Source organism: Phoca vitulina, unplaced genomic scaffold (assembly GCF_004348235.1).
Source record: "Phoca vitulina isolate PV1807 unplaced genomic scaffold, GSC_HSeal_1.0 scaffold1, whole genome shotgun sequence".
Classification (NCBI taxonomy): domain Eukaryota; kingdom Metazoa; phylum Chordata; class Mammalia; order Carnivora; family Phocidae; genus Phoca; species Phoca vitulina.
Window position 1 is genome coordinate 78,574,298 of NW_022589704.1, and position 22,376 is coordinate 78,596,673.

General features: G+C 41.5%; 1 pseudogene; it reads right to left on the reverse strand.

The window, feature by feature from the left end:
- Positions 1–19,069: 19,069 nt before the first annotated feature.
- LOC116631768 lies at positions 19,070–21,584 on the reverse strand (annotated as a pseudogene).
- Between the last annotated feature and the right edge of the window lie 792 nt (positions 21,585–22,376).

The window sequence follows — 22,376 nt, forward strand, 5'->3', positions numbered from 1 at the left end:
ACCGCTCACAAAGCATTCATTGAATTGCAGTCTGACACCCATTTGAAGGGTGTTTAAAGAAAAAGAAGTCTAGGAGTCAAAATTGAAAGTGCAAATTGCAAATGCTTCCCTCCTAGAGTGATAGAGCTATAAATACCGAGGCTGTTTCTGTTAAACAACAAATGGAAATCCTCCAGAATCAATGAGAGGTGTTAGCACCAGGGAGAAACAGCATCTCAAATCCTTACGCTAACAATTAAATCAGACACATTTGACACTTTATCTGAGACACTCCTGGCAGTACTTTATTCTTCATCGCATGATTTGGAAACTCACAGCAGGTGACAAGCAGATTTTGGAGCATCATCAGTTCGGCTTTCTCAGCACTGTCCCCAAACATAACTCAATATATTTCATTCAAGCCAGTTTCATGGTTTTTGAGAAAAGGCAATTCGTGAAAATGAGTAGGTTTCCAAAAATGTATGCCGTGGCCTCAAGATGCCAAAGAATTGACCTGCTCAATAATAGTTGAATATTAACACAATCAGAAAAAAAGTGATTTATCTGTAAGACCCCAAGGACATTCAGTTACATTCCCTGTGAATCATGAGAAATCTGTCTGGGAGAGCGTGAGACCTTAGAGATTACTCACCTCACCATATGTCATGCTTATTCAATTAGAGGAAAAAAATATTTTCCCTGCGATCATTGTAACTGGGCTATTTTTATAAGATAGCTAAGCTGCTAAACAAATAATAAAATGGAAACAATATAACGTCAGAATTTTAAGATTCCCACTTCTTGAAAGTGTTCTAAATGCTTTAAGCCTGCTAGAATGGAAGTCCTAGATCGAGCTTCTTAGAGCATTGCTCCGCCATAACAGGACGGTGAGGTGTTTTGGTTACTGGAGACACTAACACCAGGAGCGGCCACTATTCCTAGCTGACGAGGGGCCCCGGGGCCAGTTGCGGAGCAGAGTAGCTGACAGTGGGGGGCAGCCAGGCTGGGAGAGGCCGTGTGTGGTAGCACTGACGTGCACACCGCAGCATCAGATGGAGCAGTGTTTCAATCCTGACTTACTCACCCATTAGCTGGGCAACTTTGCTGGCTTTCTAGACCTCTCTGAGCCTCCGTTTCAACATCGATACAACGGGGACTGTAGCACCTCCCACGTGTGTTCAGAGCCGAGCAGTGTCAGCCCAAAGTAAGTGGGTAACAGGATTATTGGTGGTCTCTGGTTCTCTCCGCTACTACCCCATCTGTAGTTATCTGTAGGAGAGTCCCAAGACTTACAGTGAGGGCTAGAGCCAATTACAGAAGTCCTACAAAGCAAACTTGCCAGCAATCTGAGGGCATTGCCTGGGGAAATATAGACTATGGTGTAAATGGTGCCAGGTGTGCAGATCCACTTCACCACCAGCACAGCGTCCAGGGGGCCGCCCTTGTTCCAAACTATAGAGGACTGGCACCCAGGCTCGTCTCTGGGACTTCAGGAGGATGGGAGCAGATCCTGGTACAGACTTTGAGTTCTTGACTTCCACAGTCCATCGTGCTCATTGTTAGACAGGGTCAGGTATGTGCTCTGCAACTCAGCAGAACATCTGTCAGAAAGCTCGACCTGTACCTGAAGGAGGTGGGAAAAGGGCAGCTCTAGGTGGCTTCTAATGCCATCTAGATGGAGGAGGGGAAGGGCAAATTCCAGACCCATATCCACTGTTCTCCATACTTCCCTCTCGCTGTTTCACTGCAGCTCTGACTTGTTTGGGGAAGGGAGCAGCAAGGGCAGCAAACCAGAAATTCTCTCAACATCCATAGCAATAGTCTGGGAGACAGGAGGAAAATTCTCAGCCCTAAGTCTTATTTCTTGATCTTTGTGCACTCTGCAGCCATCGGAATGGAAACTCCATACCTCCCAGTCTCAACCCTAGAGTAAAAGCCATCTTTGGTGCTTGTATAACCCCTAGGCTTTCTGGTTTTCTCTTTGTTTTGGATGCCCATAACTTCCTACCTTCACAGTGGCTCAGAAAGTTTTTTGTTTTGTCTTGTTTTGTTTTCAGATTATCCAGAATTTTCATTGCCTTTATCAGGAAGCTTATTAAACAAAAAGAATAGAAGTCCTCTGTACTAATGAAGGACAATCCATCATGACTCAAGTATTCAGACACCTTGAAGCACGCAGTCCCTGGGATGGAATCCAGCTGACTCATGAAGCACCTGCTGCTTGTTCCACAGCTGCTCCATGCCCTTTGTGTTATTGACCTCCTTGTTTGGCATTCTTCTCCAAGACTTGAAAAGAATGAGGTTATTTTCATACTTCTCTCCCTAGACAGGGAGCAGGGGATCATCTACATATACATGATGGGAGGTGCCTGAAGAAGATTGAGAAAATTCTCTAATTGGGTGACCCTTGAATGGCCCAAAACAGGCCATGAAATATAACAACAGAATGGTAACAACCAAGGTGAAACAGAGCTTAGGAACGTTGCGTCCTCTTCTTGTCCTCTTGAACAATGCTTTCTCTTTGGGCCACCCAACTTTTCCACGTGTGAAGCATGATAGTCACATATATTTGTAAGATTCCATTGCTCCACCCTTAGTTCCTTGAGCAAATGCTAATTCTACTGCCATATAACTAAGCTTTCTAATAGGAAATGTCTGAACACTTAACTGTTTCTTCAATATCTCATCAGCCCTTAATCTAGATGGCCTCCTTTATGTCCTAGCAATTTATTGTGCAACAACAATCTCCTGTATCAACCAGAATTTATTGAGCTGATGTTTCAGAACACAGATTGGGCCCCAGATTTATGCTGAAATCCACACTCTGTTATTTAAGAGCTGGGTGGCTTTGGGCAAAGGGTAAAACCTACTTTTCTTAGGTGTTAAATGGGAATCGTTACAGTATAACTCATCAGATTCTGAGGATGCTAAATAAGGTAACCTATATCAAATGCTTAGCTCATGACCTAATACGTAGCCGTATTTGCTAAATGGAAATGTTTATGCTATGAATCCGTTTTCTTTTTCTAATATGGCTATAACAGTGCACGAAGTGTTTGCCAATAATTTTACCTTAATTATCCTTTACCAGCCTGAGTTCAGAGGAGTAATTGTGTTTTCTATGGAATTTAGAGAAGTGTTTTGGCAACTGGGTGATACCAGGTCCAGAGGGACAGAGTTTTCATCTGTTTATTCTCCCCTACAACTCTGATCCTGCTGCAGTGTGTGGCGGAGGGGAAACACTCAATAAATACATCCGTTGAATTAATGAATAAATGAATGGATAATAGAGGGTCAAAAAATATGAATGGACTGCAACATTGCACATAAAATAATAGAAAATCAGGGATGATGGTTTTATTATAGGGGACCAAACTCCATTCCAAAAATAAATTCACCTTTCTTGAGAATTTTATACAACAGAGCATTAATTTAGTCTAATGCTTTTTATAATTTAAAGTACTAAATGTATACAATATGTACCATGTTAACAGAGAGAAAATATTTTCTTCTGGTAATCAATACTCACTCACTTCCCTTTGGAATTATGCTCTGTAATGTTCTTTCTTGAGAAAATTCTAAGTGTCTGGTTTTGGTTTTGATCTACATAGTAGCAAACATCTCTGATATCCTGAAATGGACAAATGATTGTGAACAGAAGATTTTTACTGTTCTAATATGGGAAGTCAGTTCCAGATTGAGACAGCATAAACACATTTTGCAACTTGACTTCTACTTATATTTCTAAATTTTGTTTTCTGCCTTGTAGAAGTGAGTTTTCCAGGACCAAAAATTATCATTTTCTATTCTGAACTAGGTTCATTATCCATATTAGTAAAATTTTTTGATCACAAAATCTATCTGACATTGTTCAAATTTCAAAAGCTAATGGAGGAAGCATCATGACACGAGTCAGTTGTAGTTAGATAGGCAACTGTTCTATGGGGAAGTCTTATATAAGCAAAAAATAGCCATAAAATGATATAATAGGTCATAGATGCGTCTCATTTCCTCTCCATGTGGGGAACCACCAAAGGAAGTCTTTAATACAATGGAAAATAGCATTTTTTTTTCAATGCATGAAAACAGTAAGTAATGGGGCTTGAACATTAGAGCGAATCCTGGGAAATCCTAGTTTACTTTTTCTATATCCCAACCATGATGTGCTGAAGAAATCAAGGTGTGTCTCAGAGAGCTTTTAAATGTTGTGGAGATAAGACTTTCATACACTTTGTACCCCCATACATAACCTAGCACACGATTTGTAAAATTACTTGTGTACTAAATATTCGTGTATTTCTAGAATCTTAGTTTCAAATCAAGACAGCAAGACATGGCCACAGATTCCCTTCAAGTTCAATTAGCAGAAAGAAGGAATAAGATTGTCTCAGGTGATCCATTCACCCTTGTTTTTCCAGTAGAAATCGAGGTACGTGATGATACAAACTTTTATAACTTGCTTCTTCTTGCCTTCTTGTAAAACATGAAATAAGCCCATGAGAATAACAGTTAGGGGAAAACTTGCTACGCAGTTATTTGTTTTAATCATCTCCAAATAACAGTATCTAACATCTACTAAGTGTCTACTTATTTAACAAACATTATTTTTAGTGCTTTAGAGGACTTTACTCATTTTAAGTCAAGAGAACTTCATTTTCATTAGAAAGATTCCATTACTCTCATTTCTCGCAGACCTGGATGCTAAGGCACAGAGAGGTGCTGAGTTTGCCCACAGCCACACAGGAAGAGGCTGAGTGAGCCTAGAACCCCCAGCCTAGAACCCTCAGCAGTCTGGCTCCTTTGCTCGGCTCTTCCTACCTTGTACTGGCTTCTGTGTGGCCAGTAAGGGTCAGCTTGTTCATCTTTCTCCACCCACTAGGCTGAATCTGGCTCTTTCCGCTGCTTCCGGTTTAGCCCTAGCTCTCAGGACTCCGGTAGCTATTTAAAAGACAGATGCTGATTACATTTTCACTCGATCACGCTCTGGCATTTGCAAGCCTTCATCTACTCTAGGCACTGAATAGCTACATTATTTGGCCCTTGTTCTCTAAAGGAGTGTGGCCCGGCTTTTCAAGTGTGTACACAGTGTGAGTGTGCACAGAGCATGGCAGCCACACTCGCCGTGCGGCTCCTTATGGCTCCGTGTCCTTTCCTGTTGAATTTGCGCCCCCCAGCCTTTCTGGATTTTCTATCAGTGGTTTTTGGGTTGCTCCCCTGGGTGTCTTGCCTAGCACTCCTGCCTACTAAATCAAGCTTGCTTTTGACAGATAATTTCTATAATTTATTAGGATGTGGGAGTCTCGAAATGTTTTTGTATCTCCAGTGACTTGGTGTAAACTGGATGGTGATGGGCCAGAAAAGCATTCTCCCAGCCCCGCAGAAATCGCTGCGTGACTCACACCATGATTCAGTTGGAGGCAGCTTAAATGTTGTGTTGGACTCTCATGCAGTTTGCTGTCAACCCATTCTGAAATCACTATAATAACCTGCAGATCTGAAGTGCGCTCTGTTCGGTGGGTGGCAGATCTGTTTCTAAACATATTTCTTCTTGGAGCAAATTCCTAGCGGGGTTTATATTTCTTAACTACTCTTTATAGTAAACATCATCCCATAATGGTTGCATTTGCATGTCATAGTAAAAGTTGTGTGTGTGTGTGTGTGGTGTGTGGGAGTGAGTAAACACAGAAGTACAAATCTACTCTTATTTTTGTTTTTATTTTATCATTTGAGATTCACTCATCTTGAAATGATCAGTGATGCAGAGTCATATATAATTAAAATATCAAAACACTAGATAATGATTTTGTTACTTTCAAAGGAAATTCCTCGTTATCTGATTCACTCATAGGGCAATTTAAAAATTTTTAATTATCTGGATAGTTGCAATTCCTCATGTTACAACACCAAGTCCAGAAAAAACATGTGAATTTGGGAGCTGTAAGTGCACATAGATTGCCAGGGATTGGTAACTGGCACGCATCAAATTAACAAAGTCAACATAATAACTTACCATATACTTTATGTCTTAAAATGCTTAATTTGAATATTTCTGATTATTTTTTCCAAAATTGTGGCAGGCATAGATGTCATGATGTTTTTAGCCTGTATGGCATCTAACCACTTAGAAATCACCCACACTAGCAGTTGTTTTGTGGGTTTGTGAAAGGTTATGAACAATAATAAAATCTAGGCCAATCACGGTTTGAAAAAAATGATCCTTATGTATATTTTCTCTGCTGCCAGAACTTCAGAGACGTTACATAAAGTGAAAGCCCTATAGGGCTTCTGGTTACCATCAGACTTTTGGAATTTCAATAGAAACCAGGAACGGTCTGTATAAAAAGCTTCTTAATATTTTATGAGCATGTTCAACTTCCTACAATTTGTTTTTTCAGAAAGTGTGTTTATTATTTTCTATCTGATTTTCCTCAGAGTGTAGCAGTAAAATTCTGAAAATAAGAAGGGTCCATAATATTTATCCCAGGTCTCTCTTCTAAGTTCCAGATGCACAAATACAGCTGCCTGTGTGATGTGTCCACTTGGGTGACTCAGAAATCTCAGCGCTCACAGACCAGCCTGGGTCTCCTGATTCCTTTCCAAATCCCCAAATGAAACCTTTCCTTTTCTGCTCCTCCCCAGCTGAGAAAAGGATGCTGATATCCACACAGTTGCCAAGCCAGAAAACTTATGTAAGCATTTTTTTTTTCGAGTAGAATCTATGGAGCATGCATAAAATGCATGCATCTGAAGCATACATTTCAAGAAATCTCTACATATGAAGACACTTGTGATCATTGTCCAAATGCCAGAGGTTCCCTGGTGAGCCTCGGGAGTCACCAATCCCTCCTTTTTCATGTCTAGACCTTCACCAAGTCCTGACTGTTCTTTCTCCATTGTTTATCTTGAGCCTTTTCACGTTTCTCCTTCTCCACTGCTGTCACCATGATCATCAATCTCCGATAACTTGTCTCCCCACTTCCAGTTTTGCCAATTCTTTATCTTTACAGAGTGATCTTGAAAAAACCATAACCCTGAACATCGCATTTCCCTTCTTCATTAACTTCACTTTATACTTAGAACAAAATGGAAACTTGTTACTGAGGCTTAAAGTGAATGCTTTGTGCCTTAAAAAATAGCCTCTTGAAACCTTCCAGCCTATGTCTCCCCCTATATTCATCCTTGTCCCTCCTCCCCTCGAAGCTCCTGGAAAATGCCTGGAGGGCCTGGTACACATAACAAACTTGGTGTGAATGCTTTCCTTCTTCTCCCCCCTCACTCCACCCCACTCCCACCCACACTCACACTCACACCCACACTCACACCCACACCCACACCTGTCCCTTCTCTTCACATGGCCCCTTCCTCCTCATGCTTCTTTCTCAGATTAGGGACCACCAGGCCATAAAGCATTTTCCTGCCCTCAACCTAAAGGACGGCTCCCCACTTAGTCTCAGAGAATCATGCCTTTTCCCTTTACAGTAGTTTCCAATGGATATATTTAAGAGTTGCTTCCAGTTGTGTATGTATTACCTAACTTCCCTCAAACTCCATTAGGGAAGGACCAAGAATGTTATTTTATTCCCTCTTCCCTAACAGCTAACAGTGCACCTGGCATACGAGAAGTACTTAGTAAATAATTGCTGAATGAATGAATAAGTAAATGAATGTGTACTTGTTTCTGAGAACAATGCAGAAGGGAAGAATTGAGAGGAAACAGAGGCAGGTGTGGACAGTCCCTCTGAGAAGTTAAAGTTAAGAAAGGATTATTTTTTCCTCAATTGAATGAATTTCAGAAACAGTTCCTGGACAATTCCTCTTTTCCTGAGCTGAGTATTGCTCTGAGAAAAGCATGGCTTCTTATAATATCCCTGGAGAAGAATTCAGCTGGGAAAAGTCAGTTTCTCTCCTGATTGACTCATCTGTCCTTTGACCCCCATAGCCCATCTTATTCCGTTGGGTCTGGTACCAACTGCGGAAGATTATTGCAGACATCTCACTGGTTCTTTTTTTATAATTTCTGTGGAATCGGTAGATGATCCAAATCCTGGAATACAGTGGCAGGCTAAGGACGGGGTGGGATGGGGTGGGGAGCTTCAAAAGAGAAATGGTTGCAGATCTTTTTGGAAAAGATTATGAGGTTGGATTCTGTGAGGAATGATTTTGAATTTTATATTCTTCTTTTGTATCGCAATTCACTTCTCATAGTCTCAAGCCTTCATACAGTTTTGTGAATACCTAACCTGGTGTTTGTTGTGCTTAGGAAAATTCAGGGAGAATACTGAGTGACTGTTTCGTGCCCAGCTCTATAGAGCAGAAGGGCAGGAGCCCAGAGCAGGGCTGTGAGGTAGAAAAGAAGTATCCGGCAAAGATGTTCAGAGCAGCAGGTCAGAGCTAGAGCTGACAAATCACTACAGGATGAATTTGTCCCACATGTCACCATTCCTTAGGAGTTGCAGAAATACAAGGGGGAGAGAGCTGACATCCCCTGGCTGGACAGGACAGGGCACATTCCACGTCAGCTGGTATTAAATAGATGAGTGATCCCTGAAGCCTAGAGAACGTGGGGACATTTGGGTTACTCTCTCTGGGTCATATGATTTAAAATTCTCTCACGTAGACATTCTTACCTCAAAGTAGACTGCAACTCAGAAGAAAACCCAACTGTATTTTGGGCTGAAAGCTTCTTGTTTAAGAAAAGTAAAAAAATCTGGCTAAATCAACTGGACCTTCAGTCAGGTACACTTTGGACTGAATTAACTCTGTTTTCTTTCCTCAAAATGCTTAAAGCAATCTGTCAATTTAAGAAATGGGAAATTTAGTGGACACTAGTGCAAGGAAGGTTCATCTTGGCCCCAGTGCTCTGTCAGAGTGAAGGAGGGTGACAGGGTTGGGGCTTTTAGGAGTCAGAGAGTTACAAAAAGAATGTTTGGGATGAGAGGTGAGATACTGCCAGAAAGAAATGCTGCTGACTTTGTGATTTTGTTCTTCCTATATTCAGTCATCTTTAAATGAGTTAGTGACGTAATTGGGTGCAGTTCTTAAAATCAGCCAAATAAAACCAGCCCCACCACATTTGAATAGTTTGGAAGATTGGGAGAGAAAGAGTGAAGATCTAGAATATGTGGCCTGACTCCTCACCCCACGGGTCCAGCCTGCTCTACACGTTTGACTTGAGTTCTGAGTCAGAAGGATGGGGTCAGTTTTGCTGGCTCTGTTGGATAATTGACCCAAATTATCTGTTTATTTCATGGAATATGATACCTTGATCTAAGAGGAAATCCTTAAGGCATTTCTTTCCTATTAGAGATATCTGTGAGCGTTGTTTTTGGTGAGACTAGAAGCTCAGTGAAAACAGGACTTCCCTCTGTATTCACGGTTTAGAACGGTGGTCAGAGTTCATCGGGGCTCGCTATAGGCCAGGCCCTGTGCGTATTTCATGTCATCTTCCCCACAATGCCCTATTCCACAGATGAAGAAAGAGGTACTCTGAGAAATTGGAAACTTCCCTAATCTACCAAAGTCCTCATTACTAGTGAGGGGTTGGGCAAGAAACTGAGTAGGTCTATCTGAGTCCAAAGCCCAGAAGCTACCCGCTAGGCATTCCTGCTGATGCAAGTCAGCAGTACCCATCACTACTATTATTTGCCATGGGTACACAGTAAAATGATTGAGAGAACAAGAGGGCCTTTAGCGTCGGAAATATCAGTCAATGGATTGTAGTTCCTTTACAGTCACACACGCTTAATCTCAATTATAATATCTAATTGTAGCAGGATGTGGAACAGGGACACTAGCTTGGAGTCAGCACGCTGGTGCTGGCCCTGCTTCCTGCTGTGAGTCCTCAGACAAATTACTTAGGATCCCTGGGCCTAAGTCTCCACCTCATCTGTGATAGAAAGGAATTAGATGATTTTATAAACAATAGAGCTTTTCCAGCTCTAACATTCCAAGAGTCTACAAGTCTTATGAGAATGGGAATCTCCCCACCCTCTTAGCACATGGAATTAATTTGCAACATGCACTGTGGCAAGCTCTGATGTAGTCTGACCCATGATGCGGCCCATGATGAATGTAGGTCTCGTAAATGGACTTGAGCCAATGAGAAAGAAAAACGTACCAGCTGGTCCCTTGGCAGCCAAAAAGAACTTGCAAAACGGTGGGCAAGAAAACATTTTATCTACCTTTAATCCAGCACATTTTCCTCTGATGTCCTTTCTCTCACAGATTGTCTTGAGGTACAAGCCTCCAGGCTCTCTAGATGGAATCCACATCCCGGCTGGTCACAATTCTCCCAGGGGCCGACCAGTCCTCTGTTAGCAATTCCCACAGCTAGGCAAGGCTGCCAAGAAGTATGAAGTGCATGTTGTCTGTGTATGTGTTTATTTTTTATAAATACCTTTTATAAATTGCAAGATACAGGGCCTGATTCTCTCCGAGCTGGGTTGCCAGATAATATATAGGAAGTCAAATTAAGTTTGAATTTCAGATAATTTGAATGTCCCCCAAATTACATGGAACATACTTCTACTAACAGATTGTTCTTTGTTTATCTGAAATTCAAATTTAACTGGTGTCCTGGACTTTTGTTTTCTAAATATGGCAACCATACTCATGGAAGGAAGAACATTTTATTTAGCTTTTTGGGTGGGATTTAGGTCAAAGGTAGTACACATTGGAACACCAACTATTTGGACTTGTATTTATTACTTTACCCATTTCAGGACCTCTGGTGTGAAACATCTGCCATGATATCAATGTATTTTCAGTGGGTGTACTTCTGTTTAAATTTCTCAGGTTATAAGTCTCTCCTTTCTAAAGGAAAAAAACCCAACCCTCCCTGCCCCCCCCCCCCAACATTAAACTCATTCATGAAATCAAAGAGATCCTAACCATTGATAGCAGAACTTCTAAAGGATGTAGCATATTTTGGCCGACATCTGTGACTGAGCTCTTTGAACTAATTGGGAAATGTTGTATGCTGGCAGGCTTTAATTAAGAAATATGTTTCCCCTTAAGGGTGATTTGTCTAATGGGCTATAGAAATGCTTTTTCTCTGCTTCGGAAAGCCTTTTCCCATTTGCTAATGGTCCAGCTTCCTCACCTTTTCCCCACCCCGAAGCTGATGTTATGTCCAGTTCACTGAACTCAGGAATCGTGTGATTAAGCCAGAGAAGGTTTCAGGCCTGACTTCAACTTGAACCAGGCATTTCAGCTTCCTGGGCAGATTACCTCCTCTAGAGATGGTGTTGAAGAAATCATCTGTGAGGTTGCACAGTCAACACTTACTGATCCAGAGCAGGGCTGGGTTTGGAGAAGAGGAAGATGGTAAATCAAGAAAGTAAAAAATGGGGTTTCAGTTATGGTTTCATTGCAAGACGTCCCCCTCTCCGTGGCCTCTGTCCCAGGTCCTTGGGCTATGTCGGGACTAGGTTGCCCAAAGAATTTTTATATACGTTTCCTCGTTCAAAGATAAACATGCTCTGGATTCCAAAGAATTTAACATTTTGCCATGAAAGCATAAAATTTAGCAATGACATTAGACACCAAAGAGATATTTTGTCTATGTGGTCCCAAATATGTAGGGTTTGAATGCATCTTAATTTTTCCATAAAATGTTTAGGCTGATGTTTGGCAAAAGGAAGGTGAAGTCCATGACGTCATGCAAATGAACAGAGAAGCTAGTTCAGGTAATGCTGTTAAATATGGAGAGCCAGATAATCGGTTCTTTCAGGAAGCCAAATGAGTCATACTGACTCATATTTTCATGTCATTGCAAAGACAATGAGTATGGAAGTGCTGTGTGGGATCTGTTTTCAGCCTTGGTTCATTTCTAGTCTCATAACCCTCATTACCCTTCACACTGTAGATAAGACAGTGATATCATAACAGGATGTGGCAGAAAAACACATGAAAATAAGCACTGATGTCCTTCCTCCACTGAACAGTTGAACCTCAAAGCAGAGAGGTGTGAGTCTCATTACTTCATTTCCAGCAGTGAAATCAAGGTTGTTTCATTGTATTTTCCATACATCTTTGCTGGTGAGGAAATGGTTTTGGTTTCAAACTCAAAGGCATATGCTTAACGTCATTGTGAAATAGTTAGAATGCCTATAACACCTCCTAGAAATAGAGACTGTAGATTGCTACATCTAGAGAAATGATCTGTAGCTCATTTCCATCTAAAAACTGAGATTTATTTATTTATTTGTTTAAAAGTGCATCACTAGATATATCACTGTTTTGCAGAAATTCAATGATATCTAAAATGTAAACTGTCAGCACAGTAACAGTTCTTCCATCTGGTGAAATCTCAAATAGTCCTTTTTATTTTTTTAAAGTACATGGAAGGGATTCGAGTCGATCCTCTGCTGAGGAAGGGGAGAAAGGATATCCGTGGGGAGGGCACTTCTTGGAGGGGGACAGTCAGTGGACAAGGCTGCCGTCTGGAAGGTGGCGAGTTCTGAGAGGCCCAAAGTCATCCTTGCCCGGGCCTGCTGGGGCTTTGAAGTCTCTTCAGCTGAGATTCACCTACCCTTTCACTTCCTCTCTCTTACTTTCCCTTCACTGAAAATAAGGGACAAGGGATTTAAAGCAGGGGAAGAGCCCCTCTGAACCATTCCAATTATAATTTACCAATTACTAAGTGAGTAGTTTGTTGTTGTAATTGTTTCATTTTCTTAGTTATTACTCGTGTTTTGTTTTGTTTTCCTTTAGAAAAACAGGTTTAAAAAAGGCCTGGGGGATGTATGATTTCCAGATAAGTGTGTTCCTATAGGCTTTTTCTGTGTCACTAGTGCTTTAAAGGTCTAATGTGGTCTTTAAAATTTCAGTAAAAAAATAACTCTCTGCCATCTGATTTTTGAGTTCATACTGAATTTTTGTCTTTCTTTTAAAGATAATCCCTCTTCATATCCCCTACCTTTTAGCTTAATCAACTTAAGGAAAAAAAAAGAAAAATAAGAGCATTGCACTTTACCTTTTGGATCTTTTTTGGGTACTGATTACAAAATTCAGTAGTTCATTGGGAAGCAATATTTCCATACTGTCACCAATTAGTTTTGTTTAACAGAGGAAACTGGAAACACTCAATATGAACACAATTCTTCTAAGGGTGAGATAGTACATAAATTCTTAGAGAAACAATGACCATTTCAAAAGATTTTTATTTGAATATTTACACTTCGGCATGAAATTGAACTTCTAAAGTATAGACCTGTATATTCTTTATTGGCTAAGCCAGCCATGAATATATACTTGTAAAACCTCACAACAGTCAGTGTGAACCTAATAGAAGAGAAATTATAGCATTAAACTTTGTCTTTATTGTATTTTTATCCAGTATTACTGAAAACCAGTATTTGATGATGGAGTTTTGAGGTTATGCCTAAGGAGAACAATGTAATGTTTTGATATATGAGATCTATTAAAATAAGTAGAAACTGTGTATTTTTAAATGGTAATATTAATATTTCAAAACAAAAAGATAATCAAACCAGCAAGAGATTTATAAGTATAAATTTTTTTCTGTCTCACACACAGGTTTATTCTTCTGATAGATAGGGATAATCAGTAAAAAAAGGCTAATAAGGAAATAGTTATATTTGTTCTATACCAGCAAAACAGAAAACTAAAGTAATTATCAATTTGAGTCAACCCACCCTATCTTCTACCTCTAAAAATAAAAGCAAAAGCAAAAATAAGCACACAAACACCAAATTGAGACCTCAATCATCAAACATTCCAGATGACAGACATTTTAGAGGGCTTAGTTCTTGTTTTTGTTTTCATAGGAAAATAAATGGTCTTGGAAATAAAAGTAAATGCTTCATTTCTTATAAAAAGCATTCTTGTGAAGACAAGAAAAAAGCTAGTGGCTAAAATGCAACAAATATTTCATGTCACTTCAAGATAATGTTAATAGCATGTTCATTTGCTTTCCCGCAACAGATTCAGATGAAAAAATGTGAAGCTAACATGAAAACCTGATGGAACCCTAGGCTTCCATCTTTAGATTACTTTAAACATTTTTTCTCTTGGTAACTGTTTGAGAATTCACTTCTGTGATTTACATGGAATACCTATTAACGGAGTACGGACTGCTATCATCCTCCTGTATTGCTACATTTCTTCTTTGCAAATCTGACCCTGGCTTCCCTAACTTTTTTTAAACAAAAAGAGGGAAGACTAAACATGAGGGAATCATTTTAACTCTTAGAACATTGGTCTGAATGAATCTTCGGTGAACTGGAAATTTAGTTTGGATGGTCATGATTCCCGCCTTACAGACATCTTCTGAAACACTCATTGTCTGTATTTTATGGTCCAATGTTCTCTGTCCTTCATTCCAATAATGCTAGTAACTCACATAATGAAGACACAGGCCTTTCTCTTGATCGTTAATTTCCAGGCCTTAGAAGTCAGCTCTACTGACATTAGTAAGTGCTGGCTTTGAATGCAGTTTGATCTTGCCCTGGCTTCAAGCTGTGAGCAGCATGTTAAACATCCTGGAGACACCAGTTCTTGTCTCTCTGGAAGTCTGGTGTAGAACACGATTCATGCCTCAAGTCTCTTCTCATGTACCCGTTTTTTCGCTTTTCCCATACTTCACACACACACACAAAATCTAAGAAATTTGAAATAAGATCATGCCCCCTCTGGAAGGAAAACTGGCTTGTTCTTACAAATTCCTTATTTTCATATCTCCACACATTAACATCCTTGTGTTTATTATGCTCCAGTGCTGTGTCCCTCCCAATTTATTTACAACCCATTAAAAAGGCAAACATTTGGAAGCAAATCTAATGTAAATATTGAAAGAATTCTTGGTTCTAATTGAGATATATCAACTTAGCCTTCACAAACTCAAGTCATGTGTTTTGGCATTTTTCTTTTTCCTTTCCCTAAGGACTCTATCTAAACTGCACACACACAGTCAAGAAAATGGGTCTGTGTTCAAGAAGCAAAGGTCAAAATAAAAGCAAAATGGGGTCCTGGAGGAAGGGCTGTAAGAGCATATTGCTCCCCAACCTCATCGATTTTAGAATGGCTTTAGGGTTCTAGGACTGAAAATAAAAGTTTCTTTTTTCAGATCACAAAAGTAATACATGCTCATAAAGAGAATTTTGAAAATACAGGGGGAAAATCAGGAAAAAATTAATATACAACCTCACCACTACAGTAACCCATTGTTGAAATAATACACCATTATCCCACAAATAATACAGTAACTTAAAAAGTGTAATTACTCTAGATATACAATTTTGTATCATTTATTTTTTCCTTCTAGTGCTCGACAGTGAGCACTACCATTGCATACACTGCAAACCCGTGGAAACCATGGCATGGGTATACTAGCATTCACTGACCTATGCTGGGAAATTTAGAAATCAAGTCTTCTCCCTAGGATAATAATTTCTTACATACGTGTAGTTCTCTAAAGGCTTTTCAGATGCTGTACCCAATTTAGGTCCTCAGCAATGCAGCCATTTAACAGATGAGGAGCTGAGTCCTGGAAGAGATGTATGCCAAACCCAAGACCAGATGAATCTGGACCAGTGCCCTTGAGTATCTACTTCTCCACTGCACATGGTATTAGAGGCAATCAAAGAGAAGGTAGATGCTCACCAAACCTAAAGGCAAAACTGAAGTCCCAATCAATCTCAAGTGCCCTGCTTCTATTAATGATGCCTCCTAGGATCCAGACTTGGGTGCCATCTTTAAGGCAACCCTCTCCCTTATTCTGTATCAAATTAAACTGTCAGGAAAAGTAGCTCTTTATTGACCACAAAATAACTAAAAATTCTGTGACCTGAAGTCAAGGTTATCTGTAACCCAGACTCTGCCACCTTTCCTACATCTATCCACTATGCACACAATGCAAGTTTTCCTCAAAGTATGGACTGTGGTTCCTCTACAAGAGAATCACTTGTAATGATGGTTAAAAGATAGGTATATGGGGTGCCTGAGTGACTCAGTCGGTGAAGCATCTGACTCTTGATCTCAGCTTAGGTCTTGATCTCGGCTCAAGTCTTTTTTTTTTTTAAAGATTTTATTTATTTATTTGACAGAGATAGACACAGCGAGAGAGGGAACACAAGCAGGGGGAGTTGGGGAGGGAGAAGCAGGCTTTCCGCGGAGCAAGGAGCCCAATGCGGGGCTCGATCCCAGGACCCTGGGATCATGACCTAAGCCGAAGTCAGACACTCAATGACTGAGCCACCCAGGCACCCCTCGGCTCAAGTCTTGATCTCAGGATTGTGAGATCTCAGCACTGGGTTCCATGTTGGGTGTGGAGCCTACTTAAAAAAAAAAAAAAGTTTATGGAGGAAGACCCAAAAAAGATATATGGAGGTAGACCCAGGAATCTTCAACTTTAAATAGTTAAGGATTCTTAAGTATGAGAACCCTCCAGGCAAACTGAACTGTTTTCTTAGTAGACTGCCCACATTTCTCTGCTTCCAGGCTTTTTTTTTTTTTCAGATGTTACTTTTTTTCTTAAGATTTTATTTATTTATGAGAGAGAGTGAGAGAGCACGAGCATGAGGAGGGGCAGATGTTACTTTTTTTTGTAAGATTTTATTTATTTATGAGAGAGAGAGAGAGAGAGCACGAGCATGAGGAGGGGCAGAGGGAGAGGGAGAATCAGATTCCCCCTTGAGCAGGGAGCCCGATGTGGGGCTCCATCCCAGGACCCTGAGATCCGGACCTGAGCCGAAGGCAGTCACCTAACTGCCTGAGCCACCCAGGGGCCCCTAGATTGTTACTTATGTACAGAAGATTCCTCCTTTCACTTTCTACATGTTCAGATCCTGCTCACCCTTCAAGGCCCGGCTGAAATTGCACCTCTATGAAGTGTACCTTACTAGAGGCTTCTCCCCTTTCTGGGCTCTCATGCACTCAGTGCTTATGAAAGAAATCAGCCTTGCTTTCCATGTCTTACTCTCCTACTGTATTTCAGAAACTGCATTTGTCAGAGTAACTCTGTCACATATCCTGTAAATTAGTTATGAAACTCAGGACAAGATTTTTTATCTGGAGGAATTACGGAGCCTTTGTTTACGCACAAAAGTCTTAGTTTGCACACAGCGGGTCATGCTCTTTGGGTAAACAGACATTCATTTGAAGCTGTTGCCAAATCTACTAGATACCTGAATCTAGATCCTTCATGATGATGTAATGGCTTGTCTACCACTTCTCAAACATTTCTCATGGATGTTTTAGAAAGTAAGAGTTGCAAGACTACCAAAGCAATCTCACGATTGTGCCCTTTCTGGCAGTCAAACTGGGAAGTGTTCCGTGAAGCAGGTGCACCGAGGCTGTACGAATATTTTCAGGCAGCAGGGGAAGTGGTAAGTAGTATATAGAAGAGACTGCATGGCCTAGAGCTGGGGTCACAAGCTCACAGGGATATAGGCCAAGCAGATAATGTAAATGAAGGAAGGTGGCTCTGGATAAGGTGCTACATAGCTCCAGTCACCAGGCATTTGCATCAAACTTACATTGGGAAACATCGTGACCAGAGAACGCATGCCCCATGTAAAGAGTCAAATTGACTCTAGCTGATGGGCACTGAAGGAATGCAGGCCCAGTGTTGCCAGAGACTCAACATTTTCTTTTTTTTTTTAAGATTTTATTTATTTGTCAGAGAGATAGAGAGAGTACAAGCCGGGGAGGGGCAGGCAGAGGGAGAGGGAGAAGCAGACTCCCCGCTGAGCAGGGAGCCCGACGCGGAACTCGATCCCAGGACCCTGAGATCATGACCTGAGCTGAAGGCAGACGCTTAACTGACTGAGCCACCCAGGTGTCCCCACATTTTTCAAGAGAAAACACAAATTGATTTGTATGGGACATGCTCTCATTTTTTTTTTTTTAACTTTGCCACCTAATTCACATTTAAAACATCGGATAGTCCGTCCACATGGGTCAAATACAACTACAGGTAATTTATCTCACTCGGTAAGTACAACCAGCTGTTATGTAAGCCAGGCTTCCACTGCTCTCACTTTCCATGAATCCTGATCAATGTTTGAGAGTCAGCACCCTCTATCCAGAGAGTCTGAAGGGAAGTAGAAATTATTTCAATAGAGTTCTCATTCCAGTGAGAAGAAGAAAAATTTTTCTGGAAGGCCCTAGAGTTGGATATTCCAGAAACAGTGATTGTGGATGCTGTTAGTGGGATCTGAGTCCTCACTCAGAGTCTCTGAGGAGAGACAGGTGTGGTGGAGGTGGTGGGGTTCATTTGTCACAATAGACCAGGGAGGGTATGTTGGCTTTGTCGTAGCTCACCCCTCAGCAGGTGGGAATAATTGAGGGACTGCATGCTGCTTCCTGTATCAGAAGTAGAGGCCCATGGGAAGTGGTTTCCACCAGGCCAGGGGTGAACTTCTAAGGTGGCCTTGCCACCTTCTAGCTTCAAGCCGTGGCCTTAGGATGGTGACTCTATTTTGTAACTTTGATGATAAAATGCCAACTAACGACTAAAGCATTGTTAGTATTTTATTTTGTAATTTGATTGACACATGCATAAACATTGCTTATTAGTATAAGTGATGTGCATTACTAGTGTATTGGTTAAATTTGTGGGGAAAAAAATGCTTTGTGGGCCTTTTAAGCCCCAGGAATCCCAATAAAGGAGAGAGAAGGAATTCCTTTCAGCTTGTTTGATGTCTGTAATTAGAGGTCATTATAGGAGTTCCTGTTCTCCTAAGGGTTGTCACCGCCATGTTTTTGTGGCCACATGCGGAGGCGGTGGTAATCTGCACAAGGTCGGTCACATCTGTGCCCTACGTGACAGTGGCAATAGCAATGTGTATGCTGAGTGCAGTTATATTTGTGTGTGGTGGTCATTCCTAAGCGAGCCCCTTCATGACATCTGACCAGCTCATGACACAGTTCACCTAAGTTCAAGGGGTCCCTTTGAAGGCACTTTTTTGAGGGTTCATGAGCATTTTAGTGGCACTCTCTCTTGTTTAGACACATACCAATTTTTTTAAACATCTATTTATTATGAACATGAATTCAAAGCAAATAGGCAGTTTCTTTTATACTAGAGCAAATCGGAAAATCAAGACAGGACTGCCATCATGAACTCTTAACAGCCAGAGAGCAACATCTCCATGAGGTTGGCCTGAAAAGACATTCAGATTCTACCAGTCTTTGAAATGTTCCATATTTAAATAGTGTAGGCACTGTGGTTACTTCAAGTTTTTTCTGAAGGCATTATTTGGTTTTTTTTTAAATAAGGTTTTTCTCCAACTTGGCAGTAGGTGAACACACATCCTTCACTGACATGCGTCGTCAGCCCCTCTCCAGGGCTGGTTCAACCTGCACGCAGTCGGGGCCCAAGCTCCTTGCTCAGGTGTCCTTGGCACCGGTAAGCCAAGCAACAATGTGTTGCCGCTGTGCAGCTCCCTAGCCCGGCTGAACTCCTGCAAGCTAGCCGTGCTCACATCCTCATCTTCCAGATTCGGAGGCCAGGACAGGGCAGAGCTCCCCAGACAGGGTGGAGGGTATGACAGGAGCCAGCCCAAGCTTCGATGCAGAGGGAAGCAAGCCTCCCGGCTCCCTCATTCCATTTTTAAACCTGTGTGCCCCGCATAGCACACCAGGGAGACAGAGCCCTCAGCTAAACGAAGCTGAGTAGTTACCAAATTCCACAGGTATTCCTACAGCAAAGAGAGAGGCCCTTTATTGCCCTCCCTCATAAACCAGGGAGTAGTCGCATGAACCAAGAAAGAGGTAAAAAGGGGACACTTGACAAGGCCTAGTAGTTGTTGTGACCTGATTTGCAGGTCGAGCACTCGAATCATCAGGGTATTAGCGGAACAACTGTGACGTATCTCTGTTCTTTGCTGTTGCCTACATGATTAACTAAAGATATTATTTTTAATAAAATAAGCAAAAATGTATATTTAATGAATACCTTTAATAAAAATGTAAGATTGTAATAAAATCATAGAAAAGTAAAATAAAAGATTTTTAATAAACGAAATTTTTTTGAAATTTCATTTTTAATCGAATCAGAAAATTTTCAGAAAAAAAATTCACATTTCTCAATTATGTCCTCTGCAGAAGATCCAGTTAAGCAACAACACGGACGAGTTTATCAGGAATGAGGAACTTCAGTGCAGCTGAAATAATCTCAGTCTGCTCCTCTCATCTTTGGGAAGAGAGCCATGCTGTTCACTTGGTAGCATCTAAGGCTCTGGCAGCAAATTGGCCAATTTTGTTTGTTTCCTTTGTCTCATCTGTGGACCTGCCACATTTTTCACACAGGAAGCTGTGTGGAAAGAGGAAGCTCATATTCCTCTGGACACTTCGGGGCTCCAGGGCTCAGAGCCCACCTTCCACTGAGGGTGGGAGGCACGGTTCGAAGCCTTTGTCTTCGTAATTGTTAACAAATGTCCTCTGTCCCGGGAGGGAGACTGAGAAACAACAAGGAAGTGTGAGAAATAGCTCTGAGCTGGCCGGGGACCTCAGGCCTGGGTGAACATCAGAATGATCACCATAGACGTTTCAATGCCAAGCTTCTGTTCCAAGACATTGTCCAAATGCCTGCCTGCCGAAGTGAACGGTGGCCAAGTAGATTCCAGAAATCTCATGGGAACGGCATCTCCTGCTTTTGCTTCTCTGTTTCCTCTTCCAAAGCCCTAATACATAAAAGGAGTATAAGAAGATAACCTTTGAACCACCAGAGTGAGGCGTTCGTCTTGGGCCTGGGATAACCACTCAGGCTCCATATGTTTTTGTTCTGTTATTTCCCCCCCTGATATCTATGCGTGGAAAGTGCTCAGCATTCTCTCATTCTTTCAGCAAATGTTTTCAAACATCTCACATCCCAGGAATGCTGGCATATGGCCGTTTGAGGCTGGGGCTAGTGCAGTGGCTACTGCATATTAGTAACTGCATAGACGACGGACCTTCAACCTGTCTGGATCACAAGCTTTGACTACTCAGAGCAACAAGGATAAATACAACATACTGGACATTAAGCCTGGGTTAGTAGTTTTCCATAAAACACAGAGGAGTGACGGGAACGTCTATGGGGGACTGGGTAGGGAAACTAAATTCTGGAATCCCCAAATCCACTTCAATCATGATTACTTCTGGCACTTTGTTTCTCTTACCCCTTGTGTTTTGTGAGACACTTCTCTCTGATAGACTTTGACTCCTTGCCCTGAGTCAGTAGTTCAAAGGTTTATACCTACTTGCATTACAATACTTCTCTCCAGAATGGTCTTTGGTGCAGAGAACTGTGGGGTGGCTAAAATGGCATTAAACTTTAGGGGACGGGGGGAGATGCAGCCCTTCTGCAAGAGTGACATCCATCAACCCTAGGGTCCCCCGAATGAAGGGCAGGTAGGTCAGATCCCTTGTGGGATCTGTGAGACCAGGAGGCCCCATGACTCCCCTGTAACCCCTCCAACAGCTAAGGAGGAATTTGGTGGGAAATCGGTTTTTCAGCAGCGATCTTAGTTGGACATGATCCAGAGAGACGGCTGCTCTGGCACTCCGACTCCAGTTCTGGATCGTACCTCTCTGGTACCATCCTTCATTGGACCACCCTTGAAAGCTGTGCTCAAGCTATATTTCCTCAATGAAAACATCCCTTCTAATGTTGCCACTTTCTGACCTTTCCCACTCCACGGCTGCCTTTCCAAAGAGCCTCCCAGTTCACACTACTTCAGCCTCTCCTTCATGCAGCATTTTTAATTTTTTATTTATCTTATTTTTTTAAGATTTTATTTATTTATTACAGAGAGAGAGCATGAGAGGGGGGAGGGTCAGAGGGAGAAGCAGGCTCCCTGCTGAACGGGGAGCCAGATGCGGGGCTCCATCCCAGGACCCTGGGATCATGACCTGAACCAAAGGCAGATGCTTAACCGACTGAACTACCTGGGCACCCCATGCAGCATTTTATATCAAGGTTCAGTGCAGACATTTTAGGAATTGCTTTCCTGGCCCTCCAGGATCTCAAACAGTGAACAGGGGTTGTCTCTGACTATTTCTTTCTTTTTTTCCTTCTGTGTTAGATACATGGTAGATAGCCAAGAAATGTGTTGTTAGATTAATCTGTGCTCGACCCATTACTTTAGGAGGAATGATGCAGAGAGAATCTGGTCCTTGCCACTTTTAACCAAACTCACGTGTCTATTCAAAAATACTGAACATCTCTTCCATAAGTGAGGAATTGGTCATCAGAGAGCATGTACTTAAAAATTCTGTGTGATTATGCTTGGTTGATGATTGTTTGCTGAGAAATATTCACTAGTCTTCAGCGGGGTGTGTGTGTTTCTTCTTATACTGCCGTCATAGAGTTTCATATCAGAGTAAAGTCTTACCATTGCTTATTTCCCTTTGAAGGTAGACCAATACATCCATCCTTTCCCTTTCATTTA